General features: G+C 40.8%; 1 long non-coding RNA gene across 3 annotated transcripts in view; it reads left to right on the top strand.

Moving 5' to 3' along the window:
• The window catches only part of LOC121090616, an 81,147-nt gene that overhangs the window by 38,226 nt on the left and 24,657 nt on the right, over positions 1-18,264 (top strand). Inside the window, exons 4-5 of one of the 3 annotated variants that reach the window (XR_005828630.1) lie at positions 4,831-5,011; positions 5,984-6,026. This is a non-coding gene — a long non-coding RNA (uncharacterized LOC121090616). The remainder of the gene's footprint in view (positions 1-4,830; positions 5,012-5,983; positions 6,027-18,264) is intronic. The other 2 variants (XR_005828631.1, XR_005828629.1) reach the window with 2 other exon arrangements.

Below are 18,264 nucleotides of genomic sequence, written 5' to 3'. Positions count from 1 at the left end.
GCATTCACTTTTTTATTGTCCAGGAGGAAGACCTGGCATTTGTAACGCAGTACCTGGGAGGACAAAAATCTCAACCTTGTTCTGTGCACCTTGCAGGACTGAATCCTTTGTAAACTTGCTCATGATTAATATATGTTATGAATATCTATTAAATGTTACAGTAGGTTGATAACACCCAGCCATATCACTCATTTATTAAAAGAAACTGTTCAGTCACCATCTGAACAGGGGGGTGAGAGAGCAACTCAACTGCAGTTAGATTGATGATGCTTCTAAAAATTGTCCAAGCATGTGTGCAGGAACCTGTCAAAATAAGAGTTTAATAAATGAGAAAGTGAAGGACAGGTAACTTTCCCAATACACAGAAGCTGTACACATGCATGTGCATGCTTCATTTATTCCCCACTCCCTAGCAGGTAAACGATACAGAAAGAGAGTCTGTTTGCCATTTTTGAGCTAGATTGTCTGGAAAAGAAATTTGCCAAGTCAGTTATTACTGGGGTTACAGCGGCATGCAACACAGTTTCACTAAAGACCGCTTTTGCATCAGCAGATTTCCACCAAGCTCAGTGTAGCAGTTCTTGCCTGTCGCTCAAAGAACCCACTCCAGTCTTCTGGGCAGTGTCAGCAACAGCAGGTTTTGCCCCCTGGGAGGACAGGCAGCTTCCGCAGAGGGGATGGGGAAGGCAGGGTGTGGAAGCAGGAGACAGACCTGAGACTGGGGAGCAACTGATGCTGTGGAGTTGCCTACCCCAGGCAGCCCCCCATCCTTCCTCTGCAGCAACAGCATCAACCCCTGATTTCAGTGGAAATTTGCGCTTTTGAGAAGCCTGTTGCCCAAGTTTATAGCTGATTTTGCCTATGTCGGAAGCTGCCCCTGTTTACAGCAGAGTTGTGAGGTACCATGGTATTATAAAACACTCAAAGGCAACAGGAGATGTGAGATACCGAAGCATTTTCTTCTCTACTCATAACCTGGAGGTGTTTCTGGTGAATATTGGGTAAACTAGAGGAGGAATAAATTTTGAAAAAGAATGTGCCTAATATAAGGATTGGAAGTTACCTTTAGGCATGTACCTGATGTGGAACAGACACCATCATCTTAACTCTAGGCTTTGATTGTGTAAGTCTCTGACAGCAAAATATAAAGCACTTGGAAATAGCACCCAAGCAGAAAAGGACTTTTGGCTGAGCAGTTCTCAGTGCCTGAGCACTCCATAAGGAGAGTCTTTTTGGTGCAGTCATCTGCTCCAATTGCTCTCTTATAGCTACAGAAATTATTGCATTTATGATTACATTAAGGGGCTTGACACAGTCCATGTTTCCAATAAATGGCTACAATACTCCTTAATCAGCTAGTTTTATTCATTACTAACCTTGTTTCAATATGTAATTAATATGTAAAGCTCCTGGTAGGTTACTGAGTACATATCTGGGAGTACAACCTCCTCTGTAGTCCATGTTGCCATTTTGACATTATTAGTACTTATGTGACTGGAGTTCTGGCATCTTTTCTTAGCAGGTGGGCTATGGGTTGTCTATGGTAAAATGCTGTATAGCTGACTTTTGGGGTTCAGGGATTTTGTTGGAATAAAATTGCAAAGACTGAGTGAATTTTCTTTGCTTGAATCTCTGTTCTCGAAGCTGTGGTTAATATCTGGGGTGTCATTTGGTATGATGTGACACATGGTTGGCTGAAGGTGCTACCCTCCAGGTGATTATGATTACCTGTGTTCTGCTGTAGGTACACTAAGAAAGCATCCTGGAAGCTGGCTGGCTAACCTTGGTATTTACTGCCCTTTGAAAGGGGACGGACTCTGCCAGGGCTGTGAGGGCACCAGAATGCCTCTGTTGCCGACACCACCCGTGCATCCCCTGCCTATGGACAAGGAGTCCCATTTCAGCACAGGTTCCCAGTCCTGGCTGAGACGTGTTGGGGGCTGCTCTGTTTCCTTCTGTCTTGGCTTCCTGATGGGTCTTTCTGGAGGGACCCTATGCTGCAGTCATGTCCCCATCCCTGCCTCCCACTGTTCACAAAGGTCTTCCTGAATGGTCCACAGGTCCGACTCGTTCACCTTGTCTGATGGTCACCAGCTGGTTGGTATCTGTCATACTTACTGGGATGCCTCTTTTCTGATGTGGTGGGTCAGCACCTTGGTAGGAGAAGATACTGCCCTCAGCTCCTGTGGGCTCCTTTTCCCTCAGGAACAGCCCAGCTCCCCTGGAGGCAGTATTTTCCTCCTCAGTTAGCTCAGACAACTGGTCGTTATATACTGACCTCTTTGAATTGCCTGCCCCAAGTCTCATTGGCAGGAACAGGAGCCTTTGATAAATCCAAAATAGATGAGGGTCACTTTGCAGTCGTGGTCAGGTTGGCTAGGAACATCTGCTTCCTCTAATGCCCTTTGGTGCCTTCTATGGGAAGGTGGATTTGTCCGGGCATGTGACGTATTTAAAGAGTGTGAGTCATCGACAACCGAAAGGACTTTAGTGCCCTCGTGTTTTGTGCTTGGCAGTGGCATTAAACGTAAGTGAAGACAGTGTGCTGAGCCATATTGGAAACACTCACACCATTGTGCCTCCAGAAGCATTGGAATATCTCGGCAATCACTTCTCTTGGCTCAGCTTGCCCCTCTGAGAGTGAGGAATAATAACTTATTATCAGGTTCTGTGCGATATGAATAATGTGCAGTTCTTGCCTGTTCCCTGCATAATTTGTCCTGAAATTGCACTGTGATTTCTGCTGCACAGTTTAATGTATGTTAAATTAAATGTGTTTCTGGGAAAGGGGAAAAAAACCCCAAAACAAACCAACAGCCCTCAAACAAACTAAATGAATTGTTTAATAATTTACCTTGATGGAAGAGGCACATGGATGGGAAAAAATTAGCCCATCAGGGAAAACGGTATCAGCAGTAAAGAACAGTAATCAATGTGAAATAATCACCACGGTACCTGAGTGCTTGTTCAAATTCCAAAACTCTGCATCAAGTCCCAGCCTCCTCCTGGCAGGATAGAGGTCACAGCGTGTCACTTTCTGTCATCTTGGCATAAATTGCATAATATGAGTACAAAATATAATCAGAAAAAAATGGCTGAAGTCCAAGTTTGGGGTATGTGCCGTTTGTAAAGGAAGTATACTATGCAGAAAAAATACTCTGATTCATGAAAGATTTAAGCCAATGCTAGATAGATTTTTAGTGTAGGTTACATAAAAGGCTGTATAATATGGTTTCCTCTCTTAAACTGAACAAACTTTGCATTCATCAACGAGTTTCTTGGCGTGCAAAAGGTATTCAGGAGCGCACAAGGGAGGGGAAAGGTGGGCCAGAATAGAGGTGAAGAATGAGGGGAACTTGGCATTGACACAAATGATACCAAAAATGCTGATTTAGGGAGGAAAAATGTAAATCATTTTTAATGTCTTTTGAAGAAAGGTGCCCAAGTTAAAGTTGCCTTGAAGGCATATGACCCAGCGTGACATTGCTTTGGCAGCAGAATGTGAAGGGTGCATATGCAGAGATGAAATGTCCTTTGATGAGGCATGCTCACAAACATCCTTTCTGACAATGACAGCAATGCCAGTACCTTTGAAGTTCCAGTTATTTTTTCTGTCTCTGGACAAAGAGAATCTGGTATGATTTATTAACTGTGAAGCAAAATGGATCTCACTTTCCATACATGTGGGTATTTTATTCCCTGATTTCTTCAAAAGCAGGTAGGTAAACCTAGCGCTAATTCTGAGCAGGTAACTAGTTCAAAGCCTTGTTCTTTCCTGGGGCAGATACTGAGCTATCACTTTGAAATCATCATGCCTGTCTGGGACGGAACCAGCAAATAGTTACCACTTCAAAATACTGAACTGGCCATAAACTGACATCTCTGCTGGGGAGCTATTGAGCAGGGGGGCTGTTTGTACCTTGTAGGGTATAAAAGGTCACATCACATATAGCCTACATATAGCTCCTACCCATCCTCTGACTCTCCCCAAATCTCTCTGGATTTCCCCAGTGTGGGCAGGAGAAGCCCTCATTTCTGCACCACAATATACAAGGCTGTGCTGCTTGGCAGATGCTAGTAGGTTCTTATCAATTCAGGTACTTTTTGTGCTCACCTAGCCATATATATATATATATATTTTTTTTTTTATCCCTTCTGTTAAAATAGGGAGAAATGCATTTTTTTGCAGCAGAGTCCTTTATATGTGTTTTGGACCTTTGCAGTTCTGTGAGGTACATCACTGTGTAGATGTATGAATTACTGTACATCTGGGATGTAAGTGTATAGCAGAGGGGCTATTTTTTCCTTTCTTTGCTCAACTTCCATAGCAAAGCAACACCTGCATGGCATCACAGTTTCCCTCCATCTTCTCAAGCCAGATGTGAGGAGTACAAGGACCCTGTGGTGCTGTGCTGTAAGTGCGAAGGGTGCCTGTGCTGCTGGGGGAGCAGGGACTGTCCCTCTGGCTGAGCTACACACTGAAGTTTCGCTTTGTCACGTGCCCATTCCCATTTTTAAATGCACCATTTTTTAGCGTTAAATGCTTTGAGGGGTTGCTGGACCTGATCATGACCTGTTATGGGCTCGAACTGGGACCCAAACTAGAAGGATTTTAGTCCCAGGTTGAATTGAACTAAGACTGGATTGAAAACGTGCTGGTTCAGCTCCCACCTGCAGGCTGTTTTCATTTCTGGAACCTGTGTCCCACTACACGCACTCAAATCTCCAAAGGCTGAAAAACAGCTGCTGGTGTTGGATGGGTCGATTATATTCTGCAGCAGCAGTTCCAGCCTGAAGAGCTTTAATTTCTCCCGGTGCTCTTTTGTGCAGATTGAAAGCTTCATGGACTATCATCACCATCCACAGCCGTGGGAGCGGGAGAATTAGAAACAGGCTCTTTGCAGAGGCTACCTGGGTCCTGCTGGGAGAACGGGGTAATTTCAAGGTGGAGGGGAGAGACGTGCTAGCTGTGTCTGGGAACTGCTCCGGACCTCTGCGGGTTGCTGTGGAGGTGAAGCCCGGGACTCATGGCAGTTGCCTTGAAGGACAGGACTTTGGTTTGATTTCATCTTACAAGAATTAGAGGTGTTCCCTTCACTAATTCAGAAAATTCAACACTGCCAAGTTTACCTATGAGCAAAGGGCTCCCAGGAGAGGCTTAAGCCCGCTACTTGCCAATGCACTGCTTTGGCTTTTTGGGTCTACCCTTTGCAGTTTCTTCATGTGCTGTGTTCTGGGTAAAACTGACCCCCAAGGAGGCAGCCTGAAGTCCATGCGTAACTGACCTCTTTATTTAACCTTGTGTGGACCAGTTACACAGGAATAATTTGAATCCCTCCTGACTTCTGCTTTCCAATATGTGTTTTTTAAAAACCCAAATGAACCGAGACCTTTTCTCTTTTGCACAAACCTTAATAACATTTCATAGCCTCTAAATTCTTGGCTCAGAAACGTATTTTATTTCTGAAGAATTTTCTGACTTTTAATAATGGAGGAGCTGCCTGCCCCAAGCAGAGAAATACGGCAGCACTTTCTTTTTAGTAGTTATTCATTAAAATCTGGTCTCTAAAAGAAAGGTTAATAGCTTGTGACCTGGGTCTATCCACAAGGAAGCTTACTAGTATAATTTGCTTAGTCCTAGATGGAAACAATTTATTTATTTATTGGTATTCTACAAAAGGGAGATTTGTAGAACCTGCTTGGAGATTTAGGGAGATGTTCGTTGCTTCATTGCCAATTTAACTTTACTGTTTAATCTACACAGTATGTGGGCTTCTCTTCCATATTTTGCAGTGGATGCAGTGTAAGAATCATAATATATCACTTTTACAAGCAATTTAGCACAGCATAAGGGAGGAAACGTAGCTGTACTGTCTTAGTACTTATTTTCTAATAAAATTCTAATAGATTCTGGGTTAATGACACAGAAGATGACATTTATGTCCTAAGTCTTTTTTTTTTTTTTTTTTTTTTTTTTTTGCAGCAGCAGCACAATGAAGCAGGAAGTTACAAGACCAGATGATAAGGTAATACACTCCTTGCTTGTGTACAATAAAGTACCCTTATAAAAAGCTGGCTTTGCCTTTGACGCTTAACTAATGTCTCTCTGTGAGATAGTAGCTGGCAGGCCAGAGTCAGCGAAACTAGTTAGGCTTTCCTTCACTAGAGATTGATTTGCTCTTTACTTGGAAGAAGAACTGCTTTAACCCCCCAACAAGGATTATCAGACTTTTTAGAGAAAGGCAGGGGAAACAACAATCATTTTTTTCTGTGGTTAATAAAGGAAGAAGATTAAAGACTCCCCTGTTGATAAGATCTAACCATTTATGTTCCTATGTGATGAAAGGTGAATACTATTTAAGATTTATTTAGTATTTTGTCATCTATAATGAATCTAAAGGGCACAACAATTTGTCTTAACATTCTGTAATGCAACGAAGCTCATTTTAACAAATAACTGTATAAACAACACATTTACTAAGCCCCTCGGTTGACTGATCTTGTGTTTGAGCTGTAAAATATTTATAATTGATAACAGAGTGAAGATGAAATAGCAGAATGGATTCTTTCTGTACAGAAGAATAAGAAAAAAGAGTGTAAGGCACTGCTAGCTATGTGTGCATGTTTCTGTAAAACTTGCTGTGCATCTATGTAGGGTCTTATTTCATGCCTCTCAAAGTAACTATGAGGATTATCGCTAATTACTTTGGACATTACACTGGACAAGATCTAGTTTGAAGTGAAACCTCTTCAAATTCTTTATAACATAAATGAAGTAAGCATCACAATCTTTCTCTGAAATGTCACAAACTCTCTGATTTCCAGAGGTAGAGAGAAGGATTCTTGTTTCCTGATCCCTTGTTTCATATTCTTACTAGTAGTCAGTCCTGCCACTTGATACAAAAGCTCATCATTTCTGTACAACAGAAGTAAAGAATATAGTGGGGGTGGATTTGTTGTTTATAGGATTGTGCAACCATTAAAAAAGTTGTGAGACCTTAGTGCTGTCACCCATGACCGTCTTTTCAGTTCTCAATGGCTGTTTCAATTCAATGTATGTGATCTTTGAGTAGGCTTTTGTCTGGTTTTGTGAGTCTCTCAGCTCATTTTTGTACAACTGGGAAACAGAAAATCAATAAGAACATGAGAATACACCATAAAAATATGCCCAGTGGAAGAATTAGTCAAGCTTCCCACACAACGCATGAAGCATCTCTGCTCTGAGCTGTGCCTACCTACAACATAAGTGTGTTCGTAGATCTGAGCTTTAGTTTCTGGTGCAGAGGATATGCTTTCTTCAGCAGTTCAGTTTGGCTGCGCTGGAGTTTAGAGGGAAGGAGAACAGGCACTAGTTGTGATATACAACTTTTTCCTTCCAGGGGAAGCCCTGGAGGACTGAAAAAGGCACCATTCATATGTCAGTGAGTTTACTGGAGTAAAACAGGTCAGCATGTTCATATTTAGCTTGAGAAATAAAGCTTGAGCTGTATCGGGAGAAAATCTGGTGCTGTTACTTAACTTCAGTTGGCTTTGGGCAAGGCCTAAATATTTTTGAAGTGTGCAATACTGAAACGATTCATCAACATTCTTGTGGACCCCTGAGAATGGTACTTCTGCAGTACTATCTGATCTTTTATTATCTCTTTCTGAAGATTAAAGGAGTTACGTCCATGCCTATTTCCCTGAACAGACTATAAGAACTCCAGACAAGTAGCTCAGATGTAGATCTTTAGTTGCTAATTAGAGACCTAATGTTAGGTGTCTATATTATAGATGCTACCTAGCAAGTCTGTGAGTCATTCTGAATTTAACTAAATTAGAGTTTCATTTCCATTAAAACATTCTCAAAAGTAAAATACATGAGGAGGACCTGCAGCTACAGTGCTGGAGCAGAGGAAGTGAGACTCTTCTGTGGTGGGACTCTAGACGGTTCTCTTGGGGTCTTCTGCTCATCTACATCCTCTCTTAGATGATGTACATGCATTTGTTAGAAACAACAGATTGAATGCATTAACCACGACCTTTTCACTCACCTTGTCTAAAAGTATTTGTTCTCTAATGCCAGTCACAGTTCTTTGCCTGCATCTGTGTAGTATTTTATTTTTTTTTTGAAGGAAAAGAATGCAGTCAGTGCACAGCTGAATAAGTACTAAGAATTTGTCATAAGATATGTTGAAAGCTCTTCAGATGTTTAAAGGAAATAATCAGAATTCAGAGTGTATATTAAATTATCAGCTATCTAATAAGTGTGCTACTTCCCAGCTGGGATCCTTCTGGTACATTCATTCATCTTCAACCAGTGTAATTAAAGACGAAAGGTGTAACACTGATGATCCTTCTCTAGAGATCTCATCAGTTTAATTCTAGAACTATCAATGGAAAGGGAATATCATATAAATTGTTCAGGCTTAATTGGACACCTGCTGGAGGTCAAGCAAAACAACCAAGGTCTACTGAAATAAGGATTGCCTTCAGTAATTCAGTAATTTGGTAGGAGGGATTTTGGCAAGGCAATGCAATCTTTGTCTCATGTCTGTTAAAACCAAACTGGATTTGGCTAGCAAAGAAAACACTAGGAAAAAAGAAGAAAACAAGAAGAACAAACAGGAATGCGCTTAAAATCTCACCATGAGAACTGATAACCTCATGCATGCAGCACGTGAAGCAGAAAGTGTAGTGCCAGGGTTGCATTAAATAGCTTCCTACTGGTGCGACAAGGGTGTGCAGAACTATTCCTGGTTTAACACAACTTCCTTGTAACCTTCTACTCTGATAAGCGTACCATAGCTGACTGAGTGAAAGAAGAGTATTTTTTTTTCTCAGTTGTGATTTTAAATCACATCAGTGTATTTTGATGTAGTTAAAAAAAAAAAAAAAAGAAAAAAGATTACACCCGTTTAAATAATTTTTCATCTGGTGCTGTCAAAGATAATTTTTCATTGTGATGATGTCACCAGACCCACTTGATCTGTTTATAGCTGTTACTTAAATTGCTGTTTCCATAAATGTATATGACTGCCCTGAGGGTGTCTATATTTGTTACAGAAGGTGTCTCAGGAATCTTGGAGCAATCTCCCAATCTAATTAAGAGTGCTATAATTACAGCATAAAGAGCTGTGTTGCTAATACTAAAGGTTCAAAATTCATGAGTCAGGCCCATGATTTGAAACTGGTCCCTAAATGTGAAGATTTGCTTTTAAAAAGAATAAATTATGTCTTGGGCTCATTTTTAGTTTTTGAACTCCCTCTGCACCTTGCCGTGGTTTGTGTGTGCACATGCGTGCGTGTGTATGTGCAAGCGTGCAAGCTGCTGTAATTCTACCAATAACGCTACCTTTTCACCACATCTTTAGGAGGATGAGGCAGCGCTGGTCCCTATTCTTATCCTTGCCTATACCCTTACCTTTAAGCCCCTGCAAGAATTGTTACTCCGTGTATCCTCCTATAGTACCTCATATTATTCACTCCTTGAGAAAGTGACAAATTGCAGTGTCTTGTCTTCTTCCTCAGCCTGGAAGGGAAAGAGATGGGAAAAAAGAACACAGGGAGCCTTCCCACATAGGGGGAAGGGATGAGTATCTTGAGTTCCCAGACTCTTTTTGCTTCTTTAACTTCTCACCTGAGTAGAAAAGAAACAATCTCACTGGCTTTCTTTTTCCCCAGAGGTGGGAAAGTACATGGTGAATGCAACAAGTTCTGAAATGGGACCACCATCTCTGGATTTATCTAGAGATTAAGCCAGGACCTTCCTTGTCCTGGCTACAGCACAAAGCTAAGATTTGGTGATAAAGGACTGAGCTCATGTGCTGCAAGAAAGAGGATCTATTATGCCGTGTTCTACTTCTGTCAAGATTGTATTCAAGTTCTGTATGTACAAAAGGTGCTCAGCTACAACACTGATAGGTACAACGTATGTCAGTCTTCCAGACAGAACAGAGGAACATCTGCTTGGATAGACTAATACAAGAGTTAAACTCTGCATTTCTTACTAGTTTGCTGTAGTTTAACTAATTCCTGGAATAACTTATTCCAGCTATCCCTGGAATTTCAATTGGTGAATTACCATAGAGCATCACCATGTCTTGCAAGGCAATTTGAAAGTTTTGTCTCAGAAATGGCTGCATTACAACTTCATATAGGAGCTGCTGCTAATGGGTGGAAATATTTTTGATTTCCCTCCGCATGGCTGTGACATAAAGAAACCATGCAAGACTCCCCACACACAGCAGCAGGGAGCTGCCTCACTAGAAAATGTTCTTTGCTGTGACACTTCAAAAGGATCTTGTACTAATTGAGATGGATTTTTTTTAAGAGGATAAGAAGCTTTCCAATATTCTTTTAGATCCCTATAAATGCTTCTTCATACTTCAGCCTTTGCCTCATCCTCTGAATTGCATGGCATCATTTCATATGGCCTTCTACTTGCAATCCTCCTTCAATAATTTATCCTTTTTATATCAGCTGACTCGAGGTCCCTTGGTGCTTTTCTCCCTTCATGGTATGGGTAATTTTTGAAGAGACAATGTTACCTAGTAACGACTAATGGGAGATGTCAAGTCTGACAAGACATTTTCTCATGCTAGTAAGTGTGTCTGTTACTTGATTTTCTTTCCTCAATTTTGGCTCCACTGAATGGTGCTGACGGTGTATCATCTATCCTTGTTGACTGGGCCGACCACAAAGACCACATATCCCCATTCTTACCTCTTGTTTGCATACTGTCTACGTTGCACTTGAGCAGTGAGGTTCTTGAGCAGCCTCCTCTAATTACTAAGGACTATATTTTTAAGCTGGAGAGCTTGGGTGTCATTCCATGGGACTCTTGCTGTTCTTTTGCAGTCTTTTAGAATAATGCAAAACTCTGACCAGGATGGGGACTCCTTTAACGTTATCTGAATACAGGCAAGTCATCTTTTATTGTCATCTAAACTCCATCTGTAGTCAATAGACAGAGAAACAGGTACTACAGAGAGTGGCTCATTTTGTCCTAAAATAATTAAATTTGTCTAAGATAAGTAGGAGAAACTGTCCTCTACAAGTACCCTTAGTCCTTCACTTACATCTAGGGAACTGTGATGTCTAGTTTGTGCAGCCTAACTTTAAAGACACGTCAGGCCCATGCCTTCATTGTCCCCTTTTCCTACACTGAGCAAATCCTCACAGGATGTAATGGAGCACCAAGACTGTGATCTCTGCTCCAGGTCCAGCTCCTCCTGTCTCACTGGTGGCACACACCAGGTACCAGGTGTCTGAGAGACGTTTAGGATGCTTTAGTGCCTGAACAAGACAGTGCTTTAGAACCTGGTGCATCACCTTGTTAAAGGAAAAAAAATATCTTTTACCTGGAAATATTGCTACTTATGTTTTGTCCTTTGTTCAGGATGCAAGTGTTGAGTGTTAGCAGTACATCTTCATCGTATGAGCCAAACACCATTCCTGTTCCATCAGCTTCCTGTGCAATGGCACAGGGATACCACACGATTCCCCCAGGTTCAGCCAACCATAATGACTCAAAACAAAACTTCTACAAGTTCTTTTTTTCTTAATAAACATGGCCAAACCCTGAGAACTACATATTAACATATTACCACTAGTGGGACAATTGTATTGCTGAGCCTTAACAGTGCATGAGCTGTGATTAAACCCTTTCTGTTAAAATTCCTCAGTTCCAGAGACTTCCCTTGTACTGACAGTTTAAGGTGAATTTGTCCTTGAGAGGACACAGTTCTTTCCTCCAGACTTCATGCATTTTTCTAGAAGTCCCCAATGTTATACTTAGGTATTTCAGTGTTGCAAAGTATAGCATCAGTTCAGTTCAGCAACGCTATTGAGTTATTGTACTGCTTAATATAGTGAAATTTATACACGCTTAATCACATTTATTATCCCTGACAACAATGCAGATGTCCTGAATGCTAAGTGAGTTTTCTATAAAGAATATAATTAATTTTTCTGGCCCTGTCCAAAAATGCTTAGTGGTCAGTTTTGCCTCTGAAATGTATTTAATAATATGTAAATGTGGCATTTTGGGAAGTAATTAAAAATAAAGTTGCTGTAATTTTAAATTCAGCTAATATCTGTATTACTCGTGTCTAAAGTGGTAGTAGGCGAAGTGCTTGAACTAATCGATTTTTAAAAGGGTTTGGTTAGTGATCTCGGGGGAAATAAGGTAGATTGTATGAAAACATATTAATTATAGAGCCTTCTTTTTTAATGATGCATGCCCTTTTTAGAGTACAATATATTGATGTAGCAACTTCTTCAACTTAAATCATCTAACAAACCTTTCTAGTTTTGTCTCATCTATCTTGATTGTTTGCTATGTTTATTACAGAATGAAAATAATATTTTAGATTTTTAATTATTAGCTATAAAGTATTCCATAGTAGCTCAATGAATTAATTATACTTTGTAAAAAGTATACAACTTCAGCAAACTTTTGCTGACTAGGAAATTTGTCTTTCTCAAAGATTAATAGTACTTTCCTGTTCAGTATGTCATATTTTGCTCTCAAGTGTACAGGTGTACAGAAAGCTTATTAATGAAAAAGTTTTTACTCTTCTAATAATATTTGTAATTATGTTTAGAATGTGCCTGTTGCAGCCTTGTTTGAAGTGACTCAGTATTTTAGGATTTTTATTTAAAAAAAACACAAAACCAAAGCGTTGCATTTAATGCAGAGATAGATGCTGTCCCTAGCTCCCAGGTTGGAGATACCAGATCATGTGGCAGGGGGGCTGGGTTTTTACCTGCAGAATGCAGGGCAAGGCTGGAACTGCTTCCAGGGAATGGGGGCAAAGTTGTTGCTGATGGGCAGGTCCTCTGTGAAAGAAGCTGACCTCCTGTAGTCATGGTGAGACGTGGCAGAAGCTGCTCTGCAGATGGGAGGACGGGAGGTCAGGATTTAGGGAGGATAGCATGGGAGGTTAGCAGTGGGCACAGCCTCCTGGTCTAACTGCGACAGGATGCACAGTGAACCAGAGCGCTGGTGTGGAGCTGCCTGCACCTTTCTCCTCCAGTGAGCACAAAAGGGCATTGGGTATCCAAAAGCTTCAGTTTAATGGAACACAGCTTCAAATGCAATAGTTTTGAAACTGAGATAATTCATGTCTGCTCCATAAAAAACAAAAATGAAAAGCTTTGAAAACAACTATTTCTCTTAACCATTGCTCCTTGAAGGACAAGTCCTTTCCTCCAGCTCTTCTCTCAGTTTTAATGACTTCCCAGGTTACAGCAAATGCTATATAAAAAGTCTGGTCTTCAGTATGACCCATGGTCCTGTGTCTGCCCCTGCTCCTCGGGGCATCTGTTTTCCTCATCCTGGGATCTAGAAGGTCAGTGCACTTGGGGAAGACCCCCACTCCGTACACAGGGTTGTGTTTGACCCAATGAGCAGCTCCTCACACAAATCAAATGGACAGCCTGCCCCGCTAGCTTCTTCATAAACAAAGCATGATATACAACAGTGAGTGAACCATGGACCAACGGATAAAATAGAATCATAGAAACATAGGGTGGAAAAGACCTTTAAGATCATCAAGTCCAACTTTAACCTGGCACTGCCCAGTCCACCACTAAACTGTGTCCCCAAGTGCCACATCTACACATCTTTTAAATACCTCCAGGGATGGTGACTCCACTGAGCCCCTGGGCAGCCTGTTCCAATGCTTCACAACCCTTTCAGGGAAGAAAATTTACCTAATATCCAATATAAGCCTCCCCTGGCACAACTTGAGGCTGTTTATTCTCATCCTATCACTTGTTACTGGGGAGAAGAGACTGACACCCACCTCGGTACACCCTCCTTTCAGGCAGTTGTAGAGAGTGACAAGGTCCCCCTTGAGCCCCTTTTTCTCCAGGCTAAACACCCCCAGTTCCCCCAGCTGCTGCTCATCAGACTTGTGCTCCAGACCCTTCCCCAGCCCCGTTGCCCTGCTCTGGACACGCTCCAGCACCTCAGTGTCTGTCTGGCAGTGAGGGGCCCAAACCTGCACCCAGGGTTCGAGGGGCGGCCTCACGTGTAGGCACCAGCTTTCCTGTTTTGTGTAATAGATGCTGCAGTTAAGGTTGAAGGGTGTGTTTTGCTAATATGTTTCTTCAAACTCACTCACTAAGGTAAGATTGCCTGACTTTTTTGTGTGTGGAACACATTTCAAAGAGTATGTTATTTCAGGAATATCTCCACTGCTAGGTGCGATCCTGTGCTGTCTTTGTGACAAATGAAACCACTGCTTACGCAGGTAAGGCAGTATTAGGCAGACATTTCAAGTCTTTTTAATGATCTTTGCAGCTGAGAAAGCATATCTTGTATCATGGGACTGGTCAAATTCTTCACAGACCATTAGAGAATGTAGCTTTCAGCTAAAAGAAAATAATTTATTGAATATTTACATCTAACTGTCCTTCCTGAGAGGTGTGAGAAATATGAGTATCTCAGTTACTGATTAGATAATAGAGTTCTGTTTGTGTTCAGATGATCAAAATCTTGAGGTGTTTGCCTGAGCTTAGCAAGATGGTGTCTGGACAGTGGAGTACCTGAAACATACCTGAAGATACCCATATTATCAGTCCCATTTTTAATGTCGGGATGAAGATGACAAGAAATGCGTGTTTCAGAAGATGGTTGTGCTAATTTGGCGCCTCCTTTTCCCATTGCACTCTGGCTGTGTGATCCTGTCTGTTTTCTTCTGCTGCCTCTGAAGCTGTCTCTTGATGAGACATTTCGGCTTATTCAACAGGCAGAAAATTATCTCCCTTTTTTGTTTGCTGAGTGAGCTGAATTGACTCATCAAACTGTTGGAGCTAGCACAAAGGAAGTGGTAAGTACACACAGCTGGGAGGGAGGGAAAGGGGAAAGCTGAACCATATTTTAGTGGTAGGAAGCTGTTAGACCAGCTCAGCACTCCTGTGAAAACTCATTCTCAGCAAAGAACTCCTGTGTCATATTCATTCTGCCTCTGGTGTGGTGAAACCTGAATATATTGGCTGCTAAGGCTGGTGGTTCTGCAGAAGCGTTTGCCAGAAGAATGGTCGTTTGATTTAAGTGGGTCCCTCGGTGGAGATGTCATTGGCAATGAATATTGATGGGTTGGAGCTAATTACTAAGTTTTAGTGCATAACCTTTCAGTTCTTACATGTATTTTTATAAGTGTAAACCTGGCTGTAATTTGTTGACTCTTGCAAAAGATTTTGCCATTTGCACTTCAAAAACATTCATGGAACTCCAGAAGTTTTTGTTAAAACTACAGATGTATCCACTTACTGTATCTGTTAGTCACATGAACAGGATGGGAATGCCTCTGAATCTGCAATGCTAAATAATGTGGGACTTACTGAAGAGAATACTTGCTGGAAAAATGTAAAGCCACAGAGAAGTGAGCATATTGGAGAGGTTTGGTTTTGTCACTATAGATGAATGCTAGTGATTATGTCAGGATCTTCAAGTTTTTCAGTGTCCAGCAGCCACCATTAAAAAACCCCACCATAATAAAGGTACAGATTTTCAAAATAAACCAGCTCCTGTCTAGGCATTACAGAAAGAGACAAATTCTTGAAACTATATTCAATACCCTTATATATGGTTCTTCTGGGCAGTTTTCAAACATAGTCATTGCTGAGATTTCAAGCTCTTCAGCAAGTTTTGGTTAAGCTCTTCATACCATGCTGAACAACCTCCACGCAGAAGCAGGGCCGAATTGACTACCTGTTTACAACAATAGAACAAATGATATATCCAGATTCAGGCTGGAATGAATCAAAACAATAAAAAAGAGAAGGTTTTGGTGACCTTCAGTGAAATGTTTCATTTCCCTGAAAGAAGTGCAAAGAATGACAAAGTAACAAAGATCAAATCATGGATCAAAGGTGGGTGTTTTAAGAAGGCTTTTAAAGTCCAGTCCCAAGAAGACATTCACAGGAAAATACCTTTCTTTGTAGATGGATTTCAGCTGAGCAACTGTGTTACTGAGCTTCCGATTTGCAAAAATGACAGAAAGGTTTTTGAAACTGTAAAATGACAGGAGATGGCTCCGAAAAACTTGCATAATCCTTATAGAAGATTATTGTTACTACAATTTGTTACAGGTTTCTTATATGGATAAACAGGTATAATATAATATATAGAAACTGGGAAAGTAAAGAAAAAGAAAAGAAACTATTAGTAGGTGAGTACTGGATTGAGACTGGCCACAAGGGAATACGTGAAATAGCAGTACAAGGAGTGCAGGCCAAAAAATGCAGACATTAGAACTGCGAACGTACAGAATGAAATTGCATATCACAGAGAGAAGAGTGGTGGCCATGGGTGGAGCAGTGAAAGATATGAAAGGTCTAAAAGATCAGAAATGTCAGAATCAAATAAGTTACCTTCATTCAGTATTTATCTGTGTGATAAACTAAATGAAGAAAAAACCCAAAACCCAAACAACAAAGACAGTGGATAAAACAATCTTGGAGTCAAAATTATTTTTGAGGAAGATGATAAAAGTCATAATATTGATTTCAGCACTGGAAATTTAACTAAAACTTAACTTGTCTGGGATAAATTAGCGAACAAGGACTGTGAAAAAGTCCATCACCATCTCATTTCTAAGAATGGTCTTCCTAATTTTTTTCCTAAATAGTTACTGAAACAGAAAATGCTGATGCTATTTTGAGCTTGATTTTGCATGAAGGGGAGATGACTGAGAAAAGAGTATAATAGAAAATTACTTTGAATTGAAGGGCCCTGCTGCCTTTCAGTCTGATGAAAGAACAGACAAAGGAAAGTCTGTGGCATTCTCAGTTGGAACGGGAGAAAAGCTCTTTCAATGGAGGGGATTTGGTCAGGGAGAGCAGCAGAGTGAGATATTCATAGACTTGTCTGTGGAAGAAGTTCAGAAATAACTTGAACATTGAAAATGAGTTTAGAGAAATGCAATGGTGTTAATGTTCACTGTAAGGGGTATCCTAGGAATGTCAAATGGCCTGTAAGGAGCTATGGACTCATAGTGCCATGACTTCTAGAGTTCGGCTAGTCCAAATCTGCTCTCAAAGTGTGACCAGCTAGACGAGGTTGCTCAGGACCTTGTGCAGTCAAATTTTGAGTATCTCCAGGGATGGAGATCCCATGGCTTCTCTGGGCAATCCTCTCGGCAATAAGATTCTCTCCCTTGCCCTTCTCTTCTTAAAGCTAAACAAACCCAGATCTCTGCCTCTTCTCCTCCATCATCCAGGTAGCTAAAAAGGAATGGCCTGCAAATAAAGAGATCTCGGAGCTCAGAAAACATAGGGATAAACCACAAAATTCCAAAAGTCAAACTGAAGAAAACCTTGTAAAGTATGTTAGAAAAGAAACAGTTGCAAGTTATTAATTGAACCTTGTAAGGAGATGAGCAAGAAAAATAGAAACAAGGCTCACCAGGCACTATGAGGGCATTAAGATTACAAAAATCAGTGCTATGCCCCAATAGCCAATTTTATGTTCTGTTTTGGGTTGGTTTTTTTTGTGTAAAGATGACCTAGAATAACTACAGACCTGGATAATTAGGAGGAGTTAGATATGGAATGGTCTTTTCTGTTTCCAAAGTGAAAGAAATGGATAATTTTGAGGCAATATATAATTCTTATTGCAGAATTGTGAAAAAAACAACCCATGGAATCTCAGGCCCAGTATCTAGTTTTTAAATGGTTTTCTTGATTTTCGAAGTGGTTCTATAGTGGGTAAAGAATCTGTTTATGGGGAAAAGTAACCAGAGAAACCTACATCTCCTAGCTGAATACTTTATAAAATTCAGAACATGTTTTGAGAGAAAGAGTTAATTAAGGACATTGAAACAAATGAGAAACTGGACAAAACATCACAAAATTTTACCAGAATAGGAAGCTGCAAACCCACCCTCTCACCTTTTTTAGTATAATGAATTATTTTCTAGGCAAAGGAAATACAATATACTTAACTAATCAGAATTGCAGTAAAATAATATGTGACTTTCCTATTAGTAAAACCTGATAATGAGGATGGTAAAAAATCCCCAACCTGTGAGGAGAGGAACTGGGTAAAAAAGGAGATAGCCATGTTTGTGATATAGGGTAGGAGTTTAATGTTAGAATTCCCCTGAAGAAACTATTGGAGTGTATCTCCTGCAATCTTTTCGTTAATGTCTGTGTGAAGGCTCAGCGTTTAGAACATGAATTAATGAATTTTGCTGATGTGTGAGTTGTGGGAGGGAGGGGCATCATTAATGCAGAAAAGAGTTATAATATGACAGTGGCAAGGCTGAATGA

Source organism: Falco naumanni, chromosome 6, assembly GCF_017639655.2.
Source record: "Falco naumanni isolate bFalNau1 chromosome 6, bFalNau1.pat, whole genome shotgun sequence".
Lineage (NCBI taxonomy): Eukaryota > Metazoa > Chordata > Aves > Falconiformes > Falconidae > Falco > Falco naumanni.
Note: the sequence above shows the minus strand (reverse complement) of the source record. Positions and strands in the feature narration are given on the sequence as shown.